Here is a 17,868-nt window from a genome sequence, read left to right on the forward strand (position 1 = left end):
GGCTAGTGAAATCACTCTCCACAGCTGTTCCTCAAAATGGGTAAACAATCAAATGGAGGTGAATGATCGGCCAATGAAAAGTGGAGGTGACGGTGCAAACACGACCAAGGCTTTAATGGCTGAAGTACTACATTCACGATGGTTATTTACCGGGGAATAGTTCATTTTTTAATGAGCTTAAACGCAGGTGGAAACATTTGCTCATGTCTTATGTTTATTTTTTAACGAGCTTGAACTATGTTCTAAAACTGCTCGATTAATCCTGTCGTGCGATAAGAATGTCTCATATAAAAACGAAAACTTTTAGAGATTTGCCCCACATCCTTTCTTTATGCAAGTTAGGAAACGACCAATCCTACGAGTTTAAAGGGTTAGAGGTCCTATAAATTTAAAAAATAAATAGCCGCTCTTCGCTTGCACTCCAAAAGGTTTGCATGCCCCCAGGTATAAAACAGAGTTTCAAGGTTACCCCTTCTTTAGTCCGTTAAAACATTTGTTTTACCGAGAGAGGCCTACCTCTTACAGGTTACCCAAAGATTGCTCTATTCATAGCGTAAAAAAAACACTTCTTCGGCGATGTCTATCGAAACAAACAAAGGTGAGCGGCGATGCCCGCCAACTCACATAACTTTGACAAGAGAATCTTGTTCCAGAATAACCCCCTCTTCCAATCACGGACGGGGGTACAGACTAGTCATATTCTCTCGCAGAAACCTACCTTATACCCGAAGTTTTCCTGCCGAAGCAGACCAGGGTGCATGCCCCCTGGGTTTCAGTCATGTCCCCCCAAATCACTCGCGCTCATCGGGTGGATGGACTTGAGATTGAGACATTTCTTGCATGAAAAGACCATTTAGGGATGGTATATGACTATTTGCTATGCGTGATCCGGGAAATGAAAGCTGGTCTACGAGCTTGACCACTCTTCCTTCGTGCGGAAAACACATCACTATAAAGAGTGATGAGACAATGGTTCTCATGCAATAAATATAGTCTCGTCCAAGGAGTAGAGTGTAATCCAAGGGTCCTTGAACTACCATCACGTTCATGTGAACAATTTTCCCTCTCAATGTTATGGGCACATTGGGAAGGATCCCTAACGGTCAACTGGTTCCTTTATCAAAGCCTGTTAGATTTCTCATCTCAGGCAAAAGCGATGGCGAACCAAGCGCTTTCCAAGCAGCTGAGGAAAGGATACTCACAGAAGCCCCCTCATCTATGATGGTACCAGACATAACCATTCTATATATTTGAACAATAATTCGGAATGGTACACTAGCTAGTAAACAGGGTCTGCCTAGTTGATTCCAGTCGAAGGAGACAACTAGGTTGCTTGGAGGTGGGACCGAATAGACGGCCGGGTACGACTCTGACGAACTTCCTTCCTGCGGTAAAGGAACGGGTAAATTGCCCCCATGTTCGTTGGAGTCTGTGCTTATGAAAAGAATTTGGACGGTGTCATCCTTGTTCTCTTCAGTGATTGTATCATCTGAAGATGGAACCTCTGAAGGCAAAACTGGGTCAACTGCCACCTCAACCTTTTGAATTTTGTCTGGTATGGGTTCAGATGGTTTATCTTCAATGATAGATGCTTCAGCCGACCACCTGAGCGGGCCAGCCAGATTTTCAACTAGTGATGGACTCGGCAAGAGTTTTTTATATCCAGGAGGAAGTCGTAATAGTGAAACCGGACGATCATCCAAAACTCTTTTAGCCTCGTCTAAGAAGGGACAATGGCGGATGGCGTGATCGCCTTCGTACGGTTTACAAGGAAATCTATAATTTCCTTTTTGTCCTGGGGCTTCACTTTCACTAGTTGACGATGTGTTTTCAACATGATCATCAGAGGTTGATGACACCGGGTTGTGCAAACGAGGAGACCAGTCCCTTAAGATCCAAGGGATGTAAGGACAATCTCTGTGATAGTGGTCTCCCTTGCAAATGACACATGGCGATTTAGGCTTGGTCGGTGCAGTGTGTGGATTTTCATTAGATGACACTCGTTTTCCCCCATTCACTTTTGGCTCCTTCTTCTTCTTCTCTTTCTTCTTCTTTTCCTTCTTCTCCTTAGGAACTTGACTTTCGGCTTTACCAGCCCCATCAAGCGAAGAGGAAGGAGGAGAGGAAGAATTAGAGGAAGTAGAAGGTTGGTGGGTAACTCTGGACTCGTCTAATTGCTTATTTGATTGTTCAGGAATAGTGGTGTTCTGAATGACAGAGGTTGAGAAGAGCCATACAGGAAAACCAATTGTCAGTCCTGGAAGCGACAATGTGGCCATATGGGGTGCACCAACATCTCCCCAAGAGGAGAAGGGACTAGGATTTCCTCCAAGGGGAATTCCTTGGTTGGTGGACTCCATTTTCTCAACTCAAGATCAACGCGCGAAAGGGTAATGAATATTCCATTTAAAATAAATTTTAGACGCTTTCACACAACTTGTTTTTTCAGTTTTTAAGAGTCGAGAAAAAACAAAAGATGACTCTAGTCGCCTTCGATTTTTAATGAGCCTGAAGTGACAAGTGCTTAGATGGGCCTTTTCCGTTAAGGAGTCTGAAAAGGAACGAAAGGGACTGCTCTGGAATCTAGGTAGAGGGAGTACCAAACCAATCGCAAAACTGCAAAATACTTTTTACGGTACGGCAGTCAATCTTCCCAAATGCTGTGTTCAGTGCATTGTGATCGATAGGGCGGCAGACACGGCTTCCTATGGATAAAGGATTTAAGACTATAGGGGTCTCCCAAAATATACTCGACGGTACGTGGGAGCACAAGTCCGTACTGGAACTTGTCATCTCAAAGTGGAGGAATCACCCAACCATCAGTGAGAACAACAGTTACCAGGATTTACGATGCCGGAATACGTCTCTAGCCTAGACCTCTAAATGTTGTGCGTTAAGTTCCAAAGCATTGTTAGATTCATTGAATTTATTTTAAGTTGATCTTGTTTATGAATTTTGCGTTTCGGGTTCACCACAAGATGTAGATGTAATTCCTAAAATGCAATCTAAGATGATAAATAAACTTTTTATCTCTTTTATGCAATGAAAATCCTAGCTACTAGGGAAAAGAAAGACATAATCTTTTCACAAAGAGCAAAGAGCACACTCTAAAATGCACTTTCCTAAATCAAGCCAATCAGACTGTCTATATGCAAATGCACATGCATGTATTTGTTTTCGACTTTCTTAGTATATGGATGCTAAAAAGAAAGTTGATGCACAAATCTGAATTTCTTTTCAAGCGACAAATATAAACAAGTTTCTTTTCGAAATAAAAAATGGAGGCGATTACAACACCTTACGATTTTGAAATGAATACTTGTTCTTGACACTAGAAAATTGCAAATTCAGACCAAAAGCAATAGTAACAGGATAATCGACCATCAACAGCAATCAAACTCTTTCCTACAATTGAAATCGACACTTGCGACAGATTCAAATCAAAGGACGATAGTACGACGATGCTACTTTTGCAAAGGAGAACTGTAAATGACTCAACAAACACACAAAAACATCTACAGTTCTTTTGTACAAAGGAGGCAGAATAACAGCAAGGAAAAGGGGTTTCAAACAGACATATACTGATCACAGGTAGCAAAATTTAGGAATAGAACTGGAAAGAATGAAGCACAGAAGACACAGCTGCATAGAGCTAGTCTGATCAGCGCACCTGTAACACAGAGAATCTGAAATGCAGCGCAGGTTGTCCACTCGGGAAGTGCACTGAAATTTAGAATCTCTGAAAAATACCTGCGCTGGGCCAGAAACGAGACTTTGTTCGGGTTCCGGGTCACAGTTTGCAGTTCAGTTCTTGGTTTTTGGCTGAGTAAAAAGCAATCAGTAATTTCAACAATTAGGGGTAGATCTAAGGAGGATCTAAGAGCTATCACAAGGGCAATCAAATAGTTTGTGAATCAGTTGTTTAAATCATAAACAAATCCAGTGAATGGATTGAAGCAGCAGTTATTTACTTTGCATTTGTTATGGCAAATGCAGTTCGAATGCTACCTGTAAGTTTATGAAACAAACAACAAAGAATGATAAACAAACAAACTAATACGTCCCCAGTGGAGTTGCCATTTTGTTACAGGGAAAAGTGTCTATATAGAACTACTCTATCCCACTAAGGTGTGACAGCTGCCTTAGAAACAAACAGAGAAAAGCTACTTTTGTTTTTCCTTTATGAATTATAGATAGAGAGGAATAGAAAGACCAACCTCTGTCTTACGCTAATCCTTCAATTTGATCCCTCTCTTCTTTGATAGTCATCAGCTACCTGCTCCCTTGCACGCCCAGCTTCACAAAGTACCTGTAAGATCACAGAAGCACAACACTATACAAAGACATGGATCTATAATCATAAACAATCTAGGATCAGATGTAAATTGACCATACAAATGTAACAAGCATCACTCATACAAAAGCATGGAAGAAAACTCAAATAGCTTTTATTGATAAACAAGAAAAGATCCAGGAGGCGTTACAACCAGTTGTTCTAACCCAACATCAACCTCCCAGCAAAGAAGCCCCTCTTCACCTCAAACAAAGCATAGATCACCCAACAATCTGATGTTTGTCTCAAAAAACCAACAACAATTCCTTACAATATGCAAAATTCCAGCCTCTGGATCTCTGGGATGAGGGATCCATATATAGATATCTGTAAGGGGGATGAGTTAGCTTGTGATTTGATTAGTGTCTTCTCTCTGATAGTTCTTGCTTCCACTTGGATACTAAGGGCCTCTTACTCATCCTTGGTCGAATTCAGTGAGGCAAGTGTCACAGGAGAAGATTCTGGAAGCTTCCATTGCTTCTCCACCTCGCGGAATGACACTGCCATTTGTCATTTCTCGCCCATCGCACCCCACAGAAGGGACTTTTGAAATGCAACGCACCCTCACAGTGTATCTAGGTGAGATGCAATGCACTTAGCCAGTGGAGCAGCTGCAATGATCCTGTTTTGACCAATTCTGAGTAGTTTCTCATGGAGAACTTCTGGGAGAAGCTGTAATCTGTTGACCTTGTTCCTTTAGGGGTTAGAACAACACTTTTAGGGACTTAGGAGCCCTTGGTTTATGGACATTTCATGCTTGGGGTTGTAGGGCACAAAAATGTCTATAACACACGTGTGGATCTATTAGCCCTAAAACAGACCCATAAACAACACCAAAATCTTCTCTCTTTGTTTCCTTCTCTGGGTTGGTTATCTTTGCACTTCCTATTACAAACTTACCTAACCAAAATTTCTTGTCCAAAAATGGAGGATGAGCTGCCCTATATATAGTGTTTTTTCCATTAAAAACATGTGTTAGGAAGTGTTAAGGAGTGATAGGGGAGCACAAGGGAGAAATAGGTGAAAATAATGCATGCAAATGAACGATTAAGATTCCATGACAAGAAGTGTTAGTGAGTTCCAAGTGTGCTAAGGAGGGAGTTATAAGGTATGCTAGCCAATGTTAAGGCATGTTAGAAGCCAGGGAAACATGCCAAGATGTGTCAAGTGCTAGGGTGTGCCAATGCATGCTAGGGAGTGTTATGGAGTGCCAGAGAAACAAAAGGGAGCACTAGTTTCAAATTCATGGAAATGAATGACTGAGAGTGTGTGACAAGGAGTGTTAGCGAGTTATAGGTGTGCTAAGGAGGGGATGACAAGGTATGTTAGGTGGTGCCAAGAAATTCTAGAGTGTTAGGGCGACATGCCAGGGTATGCCAATGCGTGTCAGGGTGTGCCAATGCGTGTTATGGAGTGTTAGGGAGTTCGACATAAACACAAATAAAAACTAGTTCAAAATGCATGGAAATGAATGAATAAGAGTGTATGATAGGGTGTGTCAGTGAATTCCAAGTGTGTTAAGGAGGGAGTGACAAAGTTATATGCTAGGTAGTTTCAAGGCATGCAAGAGTGCCATGACATGTCAAGGAGTGGTACAGTATGATAGGGAGTGCTAAAGCATGCCATGGAATGCAGGGAATGCCAACATGTGCCACATAATTCCAAGGAATTGTTAGGCATGCCAGTTGCTATGCCATGTCAAGATGTAAACTATGTTGCTTAGTTGTTTTCTGGCCATGGTTAGATGTGAGCCTTGACTTGGTAACTTCTTAAGTGGGATGAGCTAATATTGGGCATGAGTAGCATAAGATGAGTTATAGGCCACTCTTAGGTGAACAAGGGATAGTATAGTTGTAGTAACTGTAACTTGGTTAAGTTGTTGTAGTCGAGGTAGGACTTGGTTGGTTCCTAGGTCTTAAAACCAATAAGAGTATTTATGAGGGCATGATAACTAAGGAGTGCTAGGGCATGCCAAGGAATGAAAAGGAGTGATAATACATGTCAAACAATGCCAATTCATGTCGAAGAGTGTTGACGAGTGTGAGGGCATCACAAGGGAGAACTAGGTCAAAGTGCATGGAAACGAACGAATAAGAGTGTCTTCCAGGTGTCCCAAGGATGAAGTGTATTAGGATAATTTCATAATAGGACTTGCAATAGGTAAGCCTAAATTACAATAAGGGGATGGAAAAAACAATTTTCGACAAAGGGAGACGTTTATCTAGGGACAACACTAATTTTTCAATGACTTGGTTGGGTTCCAAAGTCACAGAAAAAGTAAGGCTATCTATGACGACATTACAACTAGGGAGTGCCAAGGTGTGCAAGGAATGCCAGGAAGTGATTACACATGCTAGCAAGTTCCAAGGCATGTTAGTCATTCCAAGACATGCCAAGTGCTAAGGCATGCCAAGAGGTGTTGGGTGCTAGGGTGTGGTGCCAACGCATGCTAGGGAGTGCCAAGGAAACACAAGGGAGGACTAATTTCAATTGAATGTAAATGAATGAATAAGAGTGTGTGATAGGAAGTGTTATCATGTTCTAGGTGTGCTAAGGAGGCATTGACAAGGTATGTTAGTTAGTGTCAGGGAATAAAAAGGAAGGACTAGCTTCAATTGCATGGAAATGAATGAATAATAGTGTATGATAGGGAATGCTAGCAAGTTATGGGTGTGCTAAGGAGGAATCTCTGGACAAATTTCGAGAGGGTTTGAGAATTTTTTTTGTTTTGGTGCGTACTTGCAACTTTTTGGCAATTTTCTGTCTAGGAGTGTAGCGAGCTCACGCTGTGCTTCTTCCTCAGGGCTCAAAATGATGTAAAATTAGCATTTTTGGAAAGAATACGACCCCATATCAAACCCCATTTTCCCAATTTCTTGGTTTGGGGCTCAGGTTTAGAGAAATTTACAAAACAAGAGGCCAAAAATCACCTTTCTGCCCCTCTCTTTCCATTTCATTGCACACCTAGAGACACCTTGGGAGAATGGCCATATCTTAGCCAAAAATGGGTCATTTTGAGTGAGAAAATACTCTAAAGACATCTACACTCTCCCAATTTCCAGAAAAGGGTTCCGATCTAGATTTGGAATTTAGAAAGACACTCAAAAATGGCCTCCAATAGCTCATTGTACACCTAGAAATTTATTAGATTTTCATAAAATTTTCACTGTCTAATTTTTTGTAATTCCTAGTTTGACTTTTGGTAAAAGTCAAAAGGATGAAGTAGATGAATGTGAGGGGTAAAAGTAAATGTAAATAATGGGTGGTTAGTATTTATAAGCCATTTTTATGTAAATTTGACCTCATTTAAGAGAGAGAGGTTGGAGTCAAAGTTAATTGTAGAAGTCGTTTTTAACTTCCCTAGACATTAGGGTTTGGTTAGAACACCTCATGGAACAGTTCCTAGAGTCATTGATTCGACCCCTGAGAGTGGGGAGATGTTTATTTAGTCTTTATGTATCAATTTCTCAGTGATAGAACGGGTTGGATTTCAGAGGAGAGAACTATTGTAGCTTGTACTTAGACATTTTTAGGAAATCAAAGGACACAATTTGTAACTATTATCTACGAATTCATGTGCAGTAAGTTTGTGATGTTATTTTTTCTCTATTATAGATTTATATGAAAGATATTAATCTTATCTTTCCATTCATTAATTATTCAATGGTTTTCCTTACAGTTTATAAACAAAATTCTTTTCGTAAATCTCTAGTTTGATGGAAAAATCATTATGTGTTACTTTATTTCTTGCTTAATGAATTCATGTTTCATGCTCATTAAGACCTTTTGCCTCTTCTAAACACTACACTACACTGATAAACCCTATGATCCATCACAAAAGTAATGCTACCTTGCTCCTTTTTATATTTGTTGTTGTAGCCCTTTGATTGACTGCCCTAGCTACTTGGTTTTTCTCCCTTATCCAGCAACAAAACCCTAAATTTTCCAAAACCCACCCAAGCCTAGCTATCTAGACTAAAATCCCTTACATTCCAGTCATCTCTTTGTTGTGATTTCATAGAGAGAGCCCTCTCTGGTTTGGTAGGGCTAGATACTGTTATCTCAAAATCAAGCACTGGAAGGCTGCAAACCAGGAAGACTTCAAGTAACTATTTCAAACCAATCTTTAGACTAAGGCTTAGCCTCCCTAGCCTGAGAGGGCTCTCTCAAAGGGTTATTGATATTGAATATTAATAAGATGGCTAACTCTTGTGGAATGAAGGCTGGAAAAACATTAAACAAGTTTCCATTGGGCCTATGGAGTCAATAAAACCTCAGCAAATAATGATACAGCCTTTACATAGAAGTCAGGGCATGTGGCATTTAAATGTTCAAAACACAACTCTTATAAAACCACAGTTCATGAATGTGTACAGGAAATCAGAGCAGCATAAGTGAATTCTGAGTGATTACACATTTATGCAACTGTAAAATAAATCAAGGATAAAGTAAAACCACACATCTTGAACATAGAAACACTTTATGAATCCTGAGAAGAAAAGCAGTTCTATTATATTACTGAACTCTGTCTTTCTACATAAGCCAAAACAGTACTCTGTTTTATAAAATCTCCAACCCTCATTACATAGATGTTCCAGCTATATATAGAATCCTTATTCTAACTACTTCGAGCTTCCTCCTCCAGCATGAGGGGAACTCGATAACTGCCTCTAATGACACCTATTAGTTATTGAACTAACTAATAATTACAATAAGGAACTGACTGTAGTGTTTAAGAGTTCTAAATTAACTATGACTCTAACTCCATTTTGCATGCATAATGACTTCTTCTTATTCTCTGACACCTGGTCCTCTTTCGACTTGGCTGAGCTGGATGTTTAATATTCCATAGTGATCTTGAACGCTGAACCTTTCAACTGCTCAGAAGTATTAGGAGATTTCCCTTACTTCTCGACTCCAGTTTTCCTCAAAATGCTCGAATGTACCAAGCATGTTTCTAGCCTTTAATAACCCATAATATGGAACACTGCCACGTTCCTGATGTGTTGGAGGCTGCATCGATGGATATGTGTGCAGGCAAAAGTTCTTTGTATACAACTCATTTAATACCCTTTGAAAGGTGATAAAGTGGCTTTATAACAGAAATTTTAACTTGGGTTAAAATATTCCACCCTCTTTAAGGTACACCTATCTTGATCTGAACGTCTATTGTAGCTCCATATGATATCTTGCATATCCTTTAGGTGTCTCCCTTTTTAAAAATTCCCGCTCTCAATACCAAACTGCCTATCTGCGTTAAAATCATCACCTACAGCAGTTTCGTAGCGCGCTACGAAACTGCTGTGTAATTTCAAAAACACAGTCTTCCTTTCATACCAAAACTTCACTATTTGAGCATTTTGCTGTTAAAACATTCTTCCAACTGTTTTATTGCTTCAGCTGCTGCAGAAGCATGAGCATTTACCACAGAATGTAAAGGATTCCCTCCAAGCTTGTTAATGCTGTAAGTTTGGTAGGAAGGAAAAAAAAAACTCATTCGTATCAGCTTTATGCCTTAACCCACTTAATGTCTGGCTCCTCGACTTTGTCCAATCCAAGGCAATAGCTTCTTGATTCAACTAGTGTGATGAATTCGGTAACACAAACTGCAAGATATGCTCTTGGCCAATAAGACTGATTACATTAATCTAATGTTACATAACGAATTTTACAGATAAGTCGAGCAGTTGGTAAGTCAAGTTGATCTACTGCATCTGATTTCACAAGTTTTCGAAGCTCCTCTCTAGAAGTAGTGAGACAGTTCTGAAAAGTAGCCAAAACTGGAGGAATTGGCATTGAAAGAGTAGATATTACATTACAGATATATTCAATATCTACTGATAGTTGTTGAGCTCCGTGATCACTTAATGAATGAATACCTCGCAATTGTGCAATGTAAAGGGCTGTGGCACCTTCTGCAACTTTGAACATCCACTCAGTTGCAAAAAATTGAGCTTCATCTGTGTTTGCGTCCGCATTGGTATTCAATCCTGTTGTCCCAGCATCCAATACAAGAGGCTCTAGTTGTTGAGGTAAAGTAAGAAGATATTCACCAATGCTAGTAACATATGGCTGAGGGTAGGCACTAAAACTTGGTAAAGAAAAAGCATTGTCTTCTTCAGCTGACGTCCAAATTGCCATTCTAGATACATCTTTGATCCTTTGCCGAACTTTTAATATCAGAACCTCATAAACAAGTTCATTGTCAGCATTTGAGAAAGCTCCAAACCTTTGAGAAGTATGTGGAAGAGCATGAAATTGAGGATCCCTTGCCTGCTCCAGTAGATTGGAAAGCCTCCTAGCCTTTTCAGGTGCATCCATTAACCGCAAAGCTATCATATCAAGTCTAGGTGAACCTACTTTGGATAGTTCTTCACTCCCACTAACATCTATGCCAGAAGCATTGGCTTGACTATCATTTACATGAACACTATAAATCTGCAATGTGGTGTTTAATCTTGCTAAAGTAGCACGCAGAGATGCTTCAAAAACAGATGAACGGCTGCTTAGACCATCAGCAACAGTAAGAAGCTGTAAAGATCCTTGCACTATTGACCATTCCTCTTCATCTGAAACCATGTCTAATAAGTTTCCACCATGCAGTCCTTCCTTTTTGTTTGATCCTGTTTCCTTTCTCATGCCAACAGCATCACTGTGAGATAAAACAACTTGATATTTCGAATGGATAATTGAAACATAGGATTAGCCTTGCGCAAGCAACTGGGTTTGGTTTCAGAAAGAGTCACCATTTTTTTGCACTTAGATTTCGGCATCTTTGATGCTGGGAGTAAATCAGAGCAGAACAAAGGCCAAAGTAGCAAACACGCTTAACAGAATACAGCTTCAGAGCAAGGGTTTATCTTCGAATAAAGTTTTTGTCGCGTTAAATCTCATTGAAGGTGTTGCTTTGTGCCTTTTAAATGAGAGGCATGTGGAGTACAGTCAAATCCCACCGCATTTACGCCCTTTCCCAGGCGGTCCAATCCGGGTATTGTTAAGAAGAGATCACCCAGTAAAGCCTCGTAAATCAAAAAGAACAAAATTCACCGCCTCCAAAACTTGCAACAAATGGCACCCAATTTCTTTTGATACTAACTCTGCTTCCACTTGTTTTGCTATAATGTCAAGCTCAGACAACCGTGCTATAATGCTTCTGCCAGCTAGCGGAAAGGCATCTAAGCTTGCCCATTCATAGGTAACCTTTGACAGACTGGGACCTTTGACAGACTGGGAGCTTCTCGCCCCTCCTTTACAACTGCTCGAAATAATACTATGCTCCTTCAGAAGGGAATCCAAATTCTCTGAAACTTATCGCCTCTTTTCTTCGATAGACAATCCCCAATATGCACAATCATACGCTCATCCCCTTTTGTCTTGTTTGCAGTAATTATCGCCAGATTCTCTTGCCAGTCATTAAGCATCCCATTAACTGAGCCAGAACATGAATAAGTAGAAGATGCCAGTTTGTTTGTAGAAAAAACTTCCGCTGGCTGTCCTGCTAGAAGAAGACACAATGTTCGAAGAGGTGACCCAGGTAGAAACTGCTGTTGTGCCATTTGTGTCACAGTATCAACATAAAACTTCTCACCAAGCTGCCAAGCAAGAACGAGAGCAGGACCCCATAGTTGACCTTGCTGTGCATACAAAAGGGCCTCCTTCCTTTTCCCAGCAACTAAGAGATTCTTCATTTCAAGTGCAGTTACCTGAAATTCATTTTCCGATGGCATTGCTTGCAGACACTGTGACATGTCGAGTCAGATATTCCCATAGAACCCATAGGAGACAGAGGTGATATGGGTGAGCTATGGTTGTGTTGTTTTTCTTCCCTGAATATAGCTTGCCTCTCAACATCAGGCAATGAACTCATTTCCCCAATTTCGTAGCGCAGCCAGTGCAAAATATGAATTATGCGCTACGAAACCACCTAAACATGTTGCGTTGTGAAACTGCTAAAAAGGATTTATGTGCTTTACCATCCAACAAATGTAAGACATTTTGCATTGAAATTTTGTCAGTGATAACAGTGGCTCCACTTGGGATAGTGTGCCCCTGTGGTACACTAAGAACCTGCAGTTCCAGTGCCTTATAAAATTTATTTGACAAACATCTTCTTTAAGTTCCTTGGGCCTTCACCTCGGGCTTAAACTTGATGATCACTGTGGGAAAAAGAAATCTACCACTACTGAAAAAAAAAATGCTCAGTCACCTTGAGCTTATTTGCACTTTCCTACCTACCTACCCTATCAGCTGCAAGCTCCACTTGTAGCTCAAGCAACATGATATTTCCAATAAAGCCAATCAATTGTCTTATCTGATATTGGAGGCTCTTGACTGCATCTGACCTCAAAATAACCATGGTAGTGAGATGACCACATCAACTCATAATATACTTGATCTTCATAATGCAAATGAAAATGAAAGACCGGAGTGCAAAGCTTGTCCATATATTCACTTATAGGGTCAAAGAATACATGGTTATGTTGATGATCATCATAACATTCTACATCTTTAGACAGCTAATTCTCAACCACACAAGATTCTTTTGATATGCTATCGAACTGCTTTTCTGAATGCTGCCTACAAACAATGTAATTTTCCTCTTTCTTATGATCATTTATTGATGTAAGCTGCTGAGAAGTTTGACATAAAAAACCAACCTGACATAAAAAACCAACCTTTTCCTCTGCCTGAGGGTCGTAAAAGCTATCTTCCAGTACTTTTTCTTGGTGTTTGCAATCAATTTCATACTCTTTATGACCAAAAGACTGGCAAGTTTGTTGCATCTTCTCATTCATGTCATGGGATTGAACATGGTTTTCATAAGTAAACCCCTGCTGATCTTCATGGTGCATTTCATGAGATGTTATCCTTTCTTCTTGGTATTGAAATGCATTGTTATGAAGAGCCTCTAAAATTTCTTCATCCATAAATTCATCATCATCATAACAATCCTCCAAGTACTGAATAAAACTCATAGAATGTTTACAACAATCTTTGACTAGCAATAAGGAGGGATGACACTCTTTATACATGTCACAGAACATATCATGGAAATCAGCAAGAGAGTATAATGAACCATTTTCCAAACTTTTATACCAAGACCATGCTTTTCCTACTAAAGTGGTCATAAACATCCTCATGAGACAATCCTCAGGAAAATGAACCTTAAGACTGTGTACATGCATATGAAACCTAACCAAATGAAGAGCAGCATTGTCTTTCTTTTCATCTTTGAATATCGGAAGATCCTCTAACCAATCAACCTCTGGCATAGGATTTGGAAAACCAGGGATATGAGACCAATTCATAGGAGCATACCTGGCATTCATTCTTGTAGTGGAATTCATCTTGAAACTTCATCAAGCTACTGATCTTCTAGCAGTGGAGTCTCCTTCCAATTTCTTATTCGATGTGTGGAGTCGCCAAGGTAGTTTTGCAGCCTCAAAAAGATGTCTGAGCTCCTGCTACCTTCAGAAGTTCATCCATTGATTTCGGGAATGAATAATCTTCAGGCTCCCAGCAGACGCACCAAAATGTTATCTCAAAATCAAGCACTGGAAGGCTGCAAACCAGGAAGACTTCAAGTAACTATTTCAAACCAATCTTTAGACTAAGGCTTAGCCTCCCTAGCCTGAGAGGGCTCTCTCAAAGGGTTATTGATCTTGAATATTAATAAGATGGCTAACTCTTGTGGAATAACATTGACAAATATGAAGGTTGGAAAAACATTAAACAAGTTTCCATTGGGCCTATGGAGTCAATAAAACCTCAGCAAATAATGATACAGCCTTTACATAGAAGTCAGGGCATGTGGCATTTAAATGTTCAAAACACAACTCTTATAAAACCACAGTTCATGAATGTGTACAGGAAATCAGAGCAGCATAAGTGAATTCTGAGTGATTACACATTTATGCAACTGTAAAATAAATCAAGGATAAAGTAAAACCACACATCTTGAACATAGAAACACTTTATGAATCCTGAGAAGAAAAGCAGTTCTATTATATTACTGAACTCTGTCTTTCTACATAAGCCAAAACAGTACTCTGTTTTATAAAATCTCCAACCCTCATTACATAGATGTTCCAGCTATATATAGAATCCTTATTCTAACTACTTCGAGCTTCCTCCTCTAGCATGAGGGGAACTCGATAACTGCCTCTAATGACACCTATTAGCTATTGAACTAACTAATAATTACAATAAGGAACTGACTGTAGTGTTTAAGAGTTCTAAATTAACTATGACTCTAACTCCATTTTGCATGCATAATGACTTCTTCTTATTCTCTGACACCTGGTCCTCTTTCGACTTGGCTGAGCTGGATGTTTAATATTCCATAGTGATCTTGAACGCTGAACCTTTCAACTGCTCAGAAGTATTAGGAGATTTCCCTTACTTCTCGGCTCCAGTTTTCCTCAAAATGCTCGAATGTACCAAGCATGTTTCTAGCCTTTAATAACCCATAATATGGAACACTGCCACGTTCCTGATGTGTTGGAGGCTGCATCGATGGATATGTGTGCAGGCAAAAGTTCTTTGTATACAACTCATTTAATACCCTTTGAAAGGTGATAAAGTGGCTTTATAACAGAAATTTTAACTTGGGTTAAAATATTCCACCCTCTTTAAGGTACACCTGTCTTGATCCGAACGGCTATTGTAGCTCCATTTGATATCTTGCATATCCTTTAGGTGTCTCCCTTTTTAAAAATTCCCGCTCTCAATACCAAACTGCCTGTCTGCGTTAAAATCATCACCTACAGCAGTTTCGTAGCGTGCTACGAAACTGCTGTGTAATTTCAAAAACACAGTCTTCCTTTCATACCAAAACTTCACTATTTGAGCACTTTGCTGTTAAAACATTCTTCCAACTGTTTTATTGCTTCAGCTGCTACAGAAGCACGAGCATTTACCACAGAATGTAAAGGATTCCCTCCAAGCTTGTTAATGCTGTAAGTTTGGTAGGAAGGAAAAAAAAAACTCATTCATATCAGCTTTATGCCTTAACCCACTTAATGTCTGGCTCCTCGACTTTGTCCAATCCAAGGCAATAGCTTCTTGATTCAACTAGTGTGATGAATTCGGTAACACAAACTACAAGATATGCTCTTGGCCAATAAGACTGATTACATTAATCTAATGTTACGTAACGAATTTTACAGATAAGTCGAGCAGTTGGTAAGTCAAGTTGATCTACTGCATCTGATTTCACAAGTTTTCGAAGCTCCTCTCTAGAAGTAGTGAGACAGTTCTGAAAAGTAGCCAAAACTGGAGGAATTGGCATTGAAAGAGCAGATAGTACATTACAGAGATATTCAATATCTACTGATAGTTGTTGAGCTCCGTGATCACTTAATGAATGAATACCTCGCAATTGTGCAATGTAAAGGGCTGTGGCACCTTCTGCAACTTTGAACATCCACTCAGTTGCAAAAAATTGAGCTTCATCTGTGTTTGCATCCGCATTGGTATTCAATCATGTTGTCCCAGCATCCAATACAAGAGGCTCTAGTTGTTGAGGTAAAGTAAGAAGATATTCACCAATGCTAGTAACATATGGCTGAGGGTAGGCACTAAAACTTGGTAAAGAAAAAGCATTGTCTTCTTCAGCTGACGTCCAAATTGCCATTCTAGATACATCTTTGATCATTTGCCGAAATTTTAATATCAGAACCTCATAAACAAGTTCATTGTCAGCATTTGAGAAAGCTCCAAACCTTTGAGAAGTATGTGGAAGAGCATGAAATCGAGGATCCCTTGCCTGCTCCAGTAGATTGGAAAGCCTCCTAGCCTTTTCAGGTGCATCCATTAACCACAAAGCTGTCATATCAAGTCTAGGTGAACCTACTTTGGGTAGTTCTTCACTCCCACTAACATGTATGCCAGAAGCATTGGCTTGACTATCATTTACATGAACACTATAAATCTGCAGTGTGGTGTTTAATCTTGCTAAAGTAGCACGCAGAGATGCTTCAAAAACAGATGAACGGCTGCTTAGACCATCAGCAACAGTAAGAAGCTGTAAAGCTCCTTGCACTATTGACCATTCCTCTTCATCTGAAACCATGTCTAATAAGTTTCCACCATGCAGTCCTTCCTTTTTGTCTGATCCTGTTTCCTTTCTCATGCCAACAACATCACTATGAGATAAAACAACTTGATATTTCAAATGGATAATTGAAACATAGGATTAGCCTTGCGCAAGCAACTTGGTTTGGTTTCAGAAAGAGTCACCATTTTGTTGCGCTTAGACTTCGGCATCTTTGATGCTGGCAGTAAATCAGAGCAGAACAAAGGCCAAAGTAGCAAACACGCTTAACAGAATACAGCTTCAGAGCAAGGGTTTATCTTCGAATAAAGTTTTTGTCGCGTTAAATCTCGTTGAAGGTGTTGCTTTGTGCCTTTTAAATGAGAGGCATGTGGAGTACAGTCAAATCCCACCGCATTTAGGCCCTTTCCCAGGCGGTCCAATCCAGGTATTGTTAAGAAGAGATGACCTAGTAAAGCCTCATAAATAAAAAAGAACAAAATTCACCGCCTCCAAAACTTGCAACAAGTGGCACCCAATTTCTTTTGATACTAACTCTGCTTCCACTTGTTTTGCTATAATGTCAAGCTCAGACAACCGTGCTATAATGCTTCTGCCAGCTAGCGGAAAGGCATCTAAGCTTGCCCATTCGTAGGTAACCTTTGACAGACTGGGACCTTTGACAGACTGGGAGCTTCTCGCCCCTCCTTTACAACTGCTCGAAATAATACTACGCTCCTTCAGAAGGGAATCCAAATTCTCTGAAACTTATCGCCTCTTTCCTTCCATAGACAATCCCCAAGATGCACAATCACACGCTCATCCCCTTTTGTCCTGTTTGCAGTAATTATCGCCAGATTCTCTTGCCAGTCATTAAGCATCCCATTAACTGAGCCAGAACATGAATAAGTAGAAGATGCCAGTTTGTTTGTAGAAAAAACCTCCGCTGGCTGTCCTGCTAGAAGAAGACACAATGTTCGAAGAGGTGACCCAGGCAGAAACTGCTGTTGTGCCATTTGTGTCACAGTATCAACATAAAACTTCTCACCAAGCTGCCAAGCAATAACGAGAGCAGGACCCCATAGTTGACCTTGCTGTGCATGCAAAAGGGCCTCCTTCCTTTTCCCAACAACTAAGAGATTCATCTTTTCAAGTGCAGTTACCTGAAATTCATTTTCTGATGGCATTGCTTGTAGACACTGTGACATGTCGAGTCAGATATTCCCACAGAACCCATAGGAGACAGAGGTGATATGGGTGAGCTATGGTTGTGTTGTTTTGCTTCCCTGAATATAGCTTGCCTCTCAACATCAGGCAATGAACTCATTTCCCCAATTTCGTAGCGCAGCCAGTGCAAAATATGAATTATGCGCTACGAAACCACCTAAACATGTTGCGCTGCGAAACTGCTAAAAAGGATTTATGTGCTTTACCATCCAACAAATGTAAGACATTTGGCATTGAAATTTTGTCAGTGATAACAGATACCAAACTAAAATCT

At 40.1% G+C, this 17,868-nt stretch overlaps 2 pseudogenes; both read right to left on the reverse strand.

The window, feature by feature from the left end:
- Positions 1-9,976: 9,976 nt before the first annotated feature.
- Positions 9,977-12,081, reverse strand: LOC149264005 (conserved oligomeric Golgi complex subunit 7 pseudogene; annotated as a pseudogene).
- A 3,389-nt stretch (positions 12,082-15,470) lies between these two features.
- LOC149264006 (conserved oligomeric Golgi complex subunit 7 pseudogene) lies at positions 15,471-17,575 on the reverse strand (annotated as a pseudogene).
- Positions 17,576-17,868: the final 293 nt, after the last annotated feature.

Source organism: Pinus tabuliformis, chromosome 6 (assembly GCF_031772625.1).
Source record: "Pinus tabuliformis cultivar Carrire ecotype Pingquan chromosome 6, CPIR1, whole genome shotgun sequence".
Classification (NCBI taxonomy): domain Eukaryota; kingdom Viridiplantae; phylum Streptophyta; class Pinopsida; order Pinales; family Pinaceae; genus Pinus; species Pinus tabuliformis.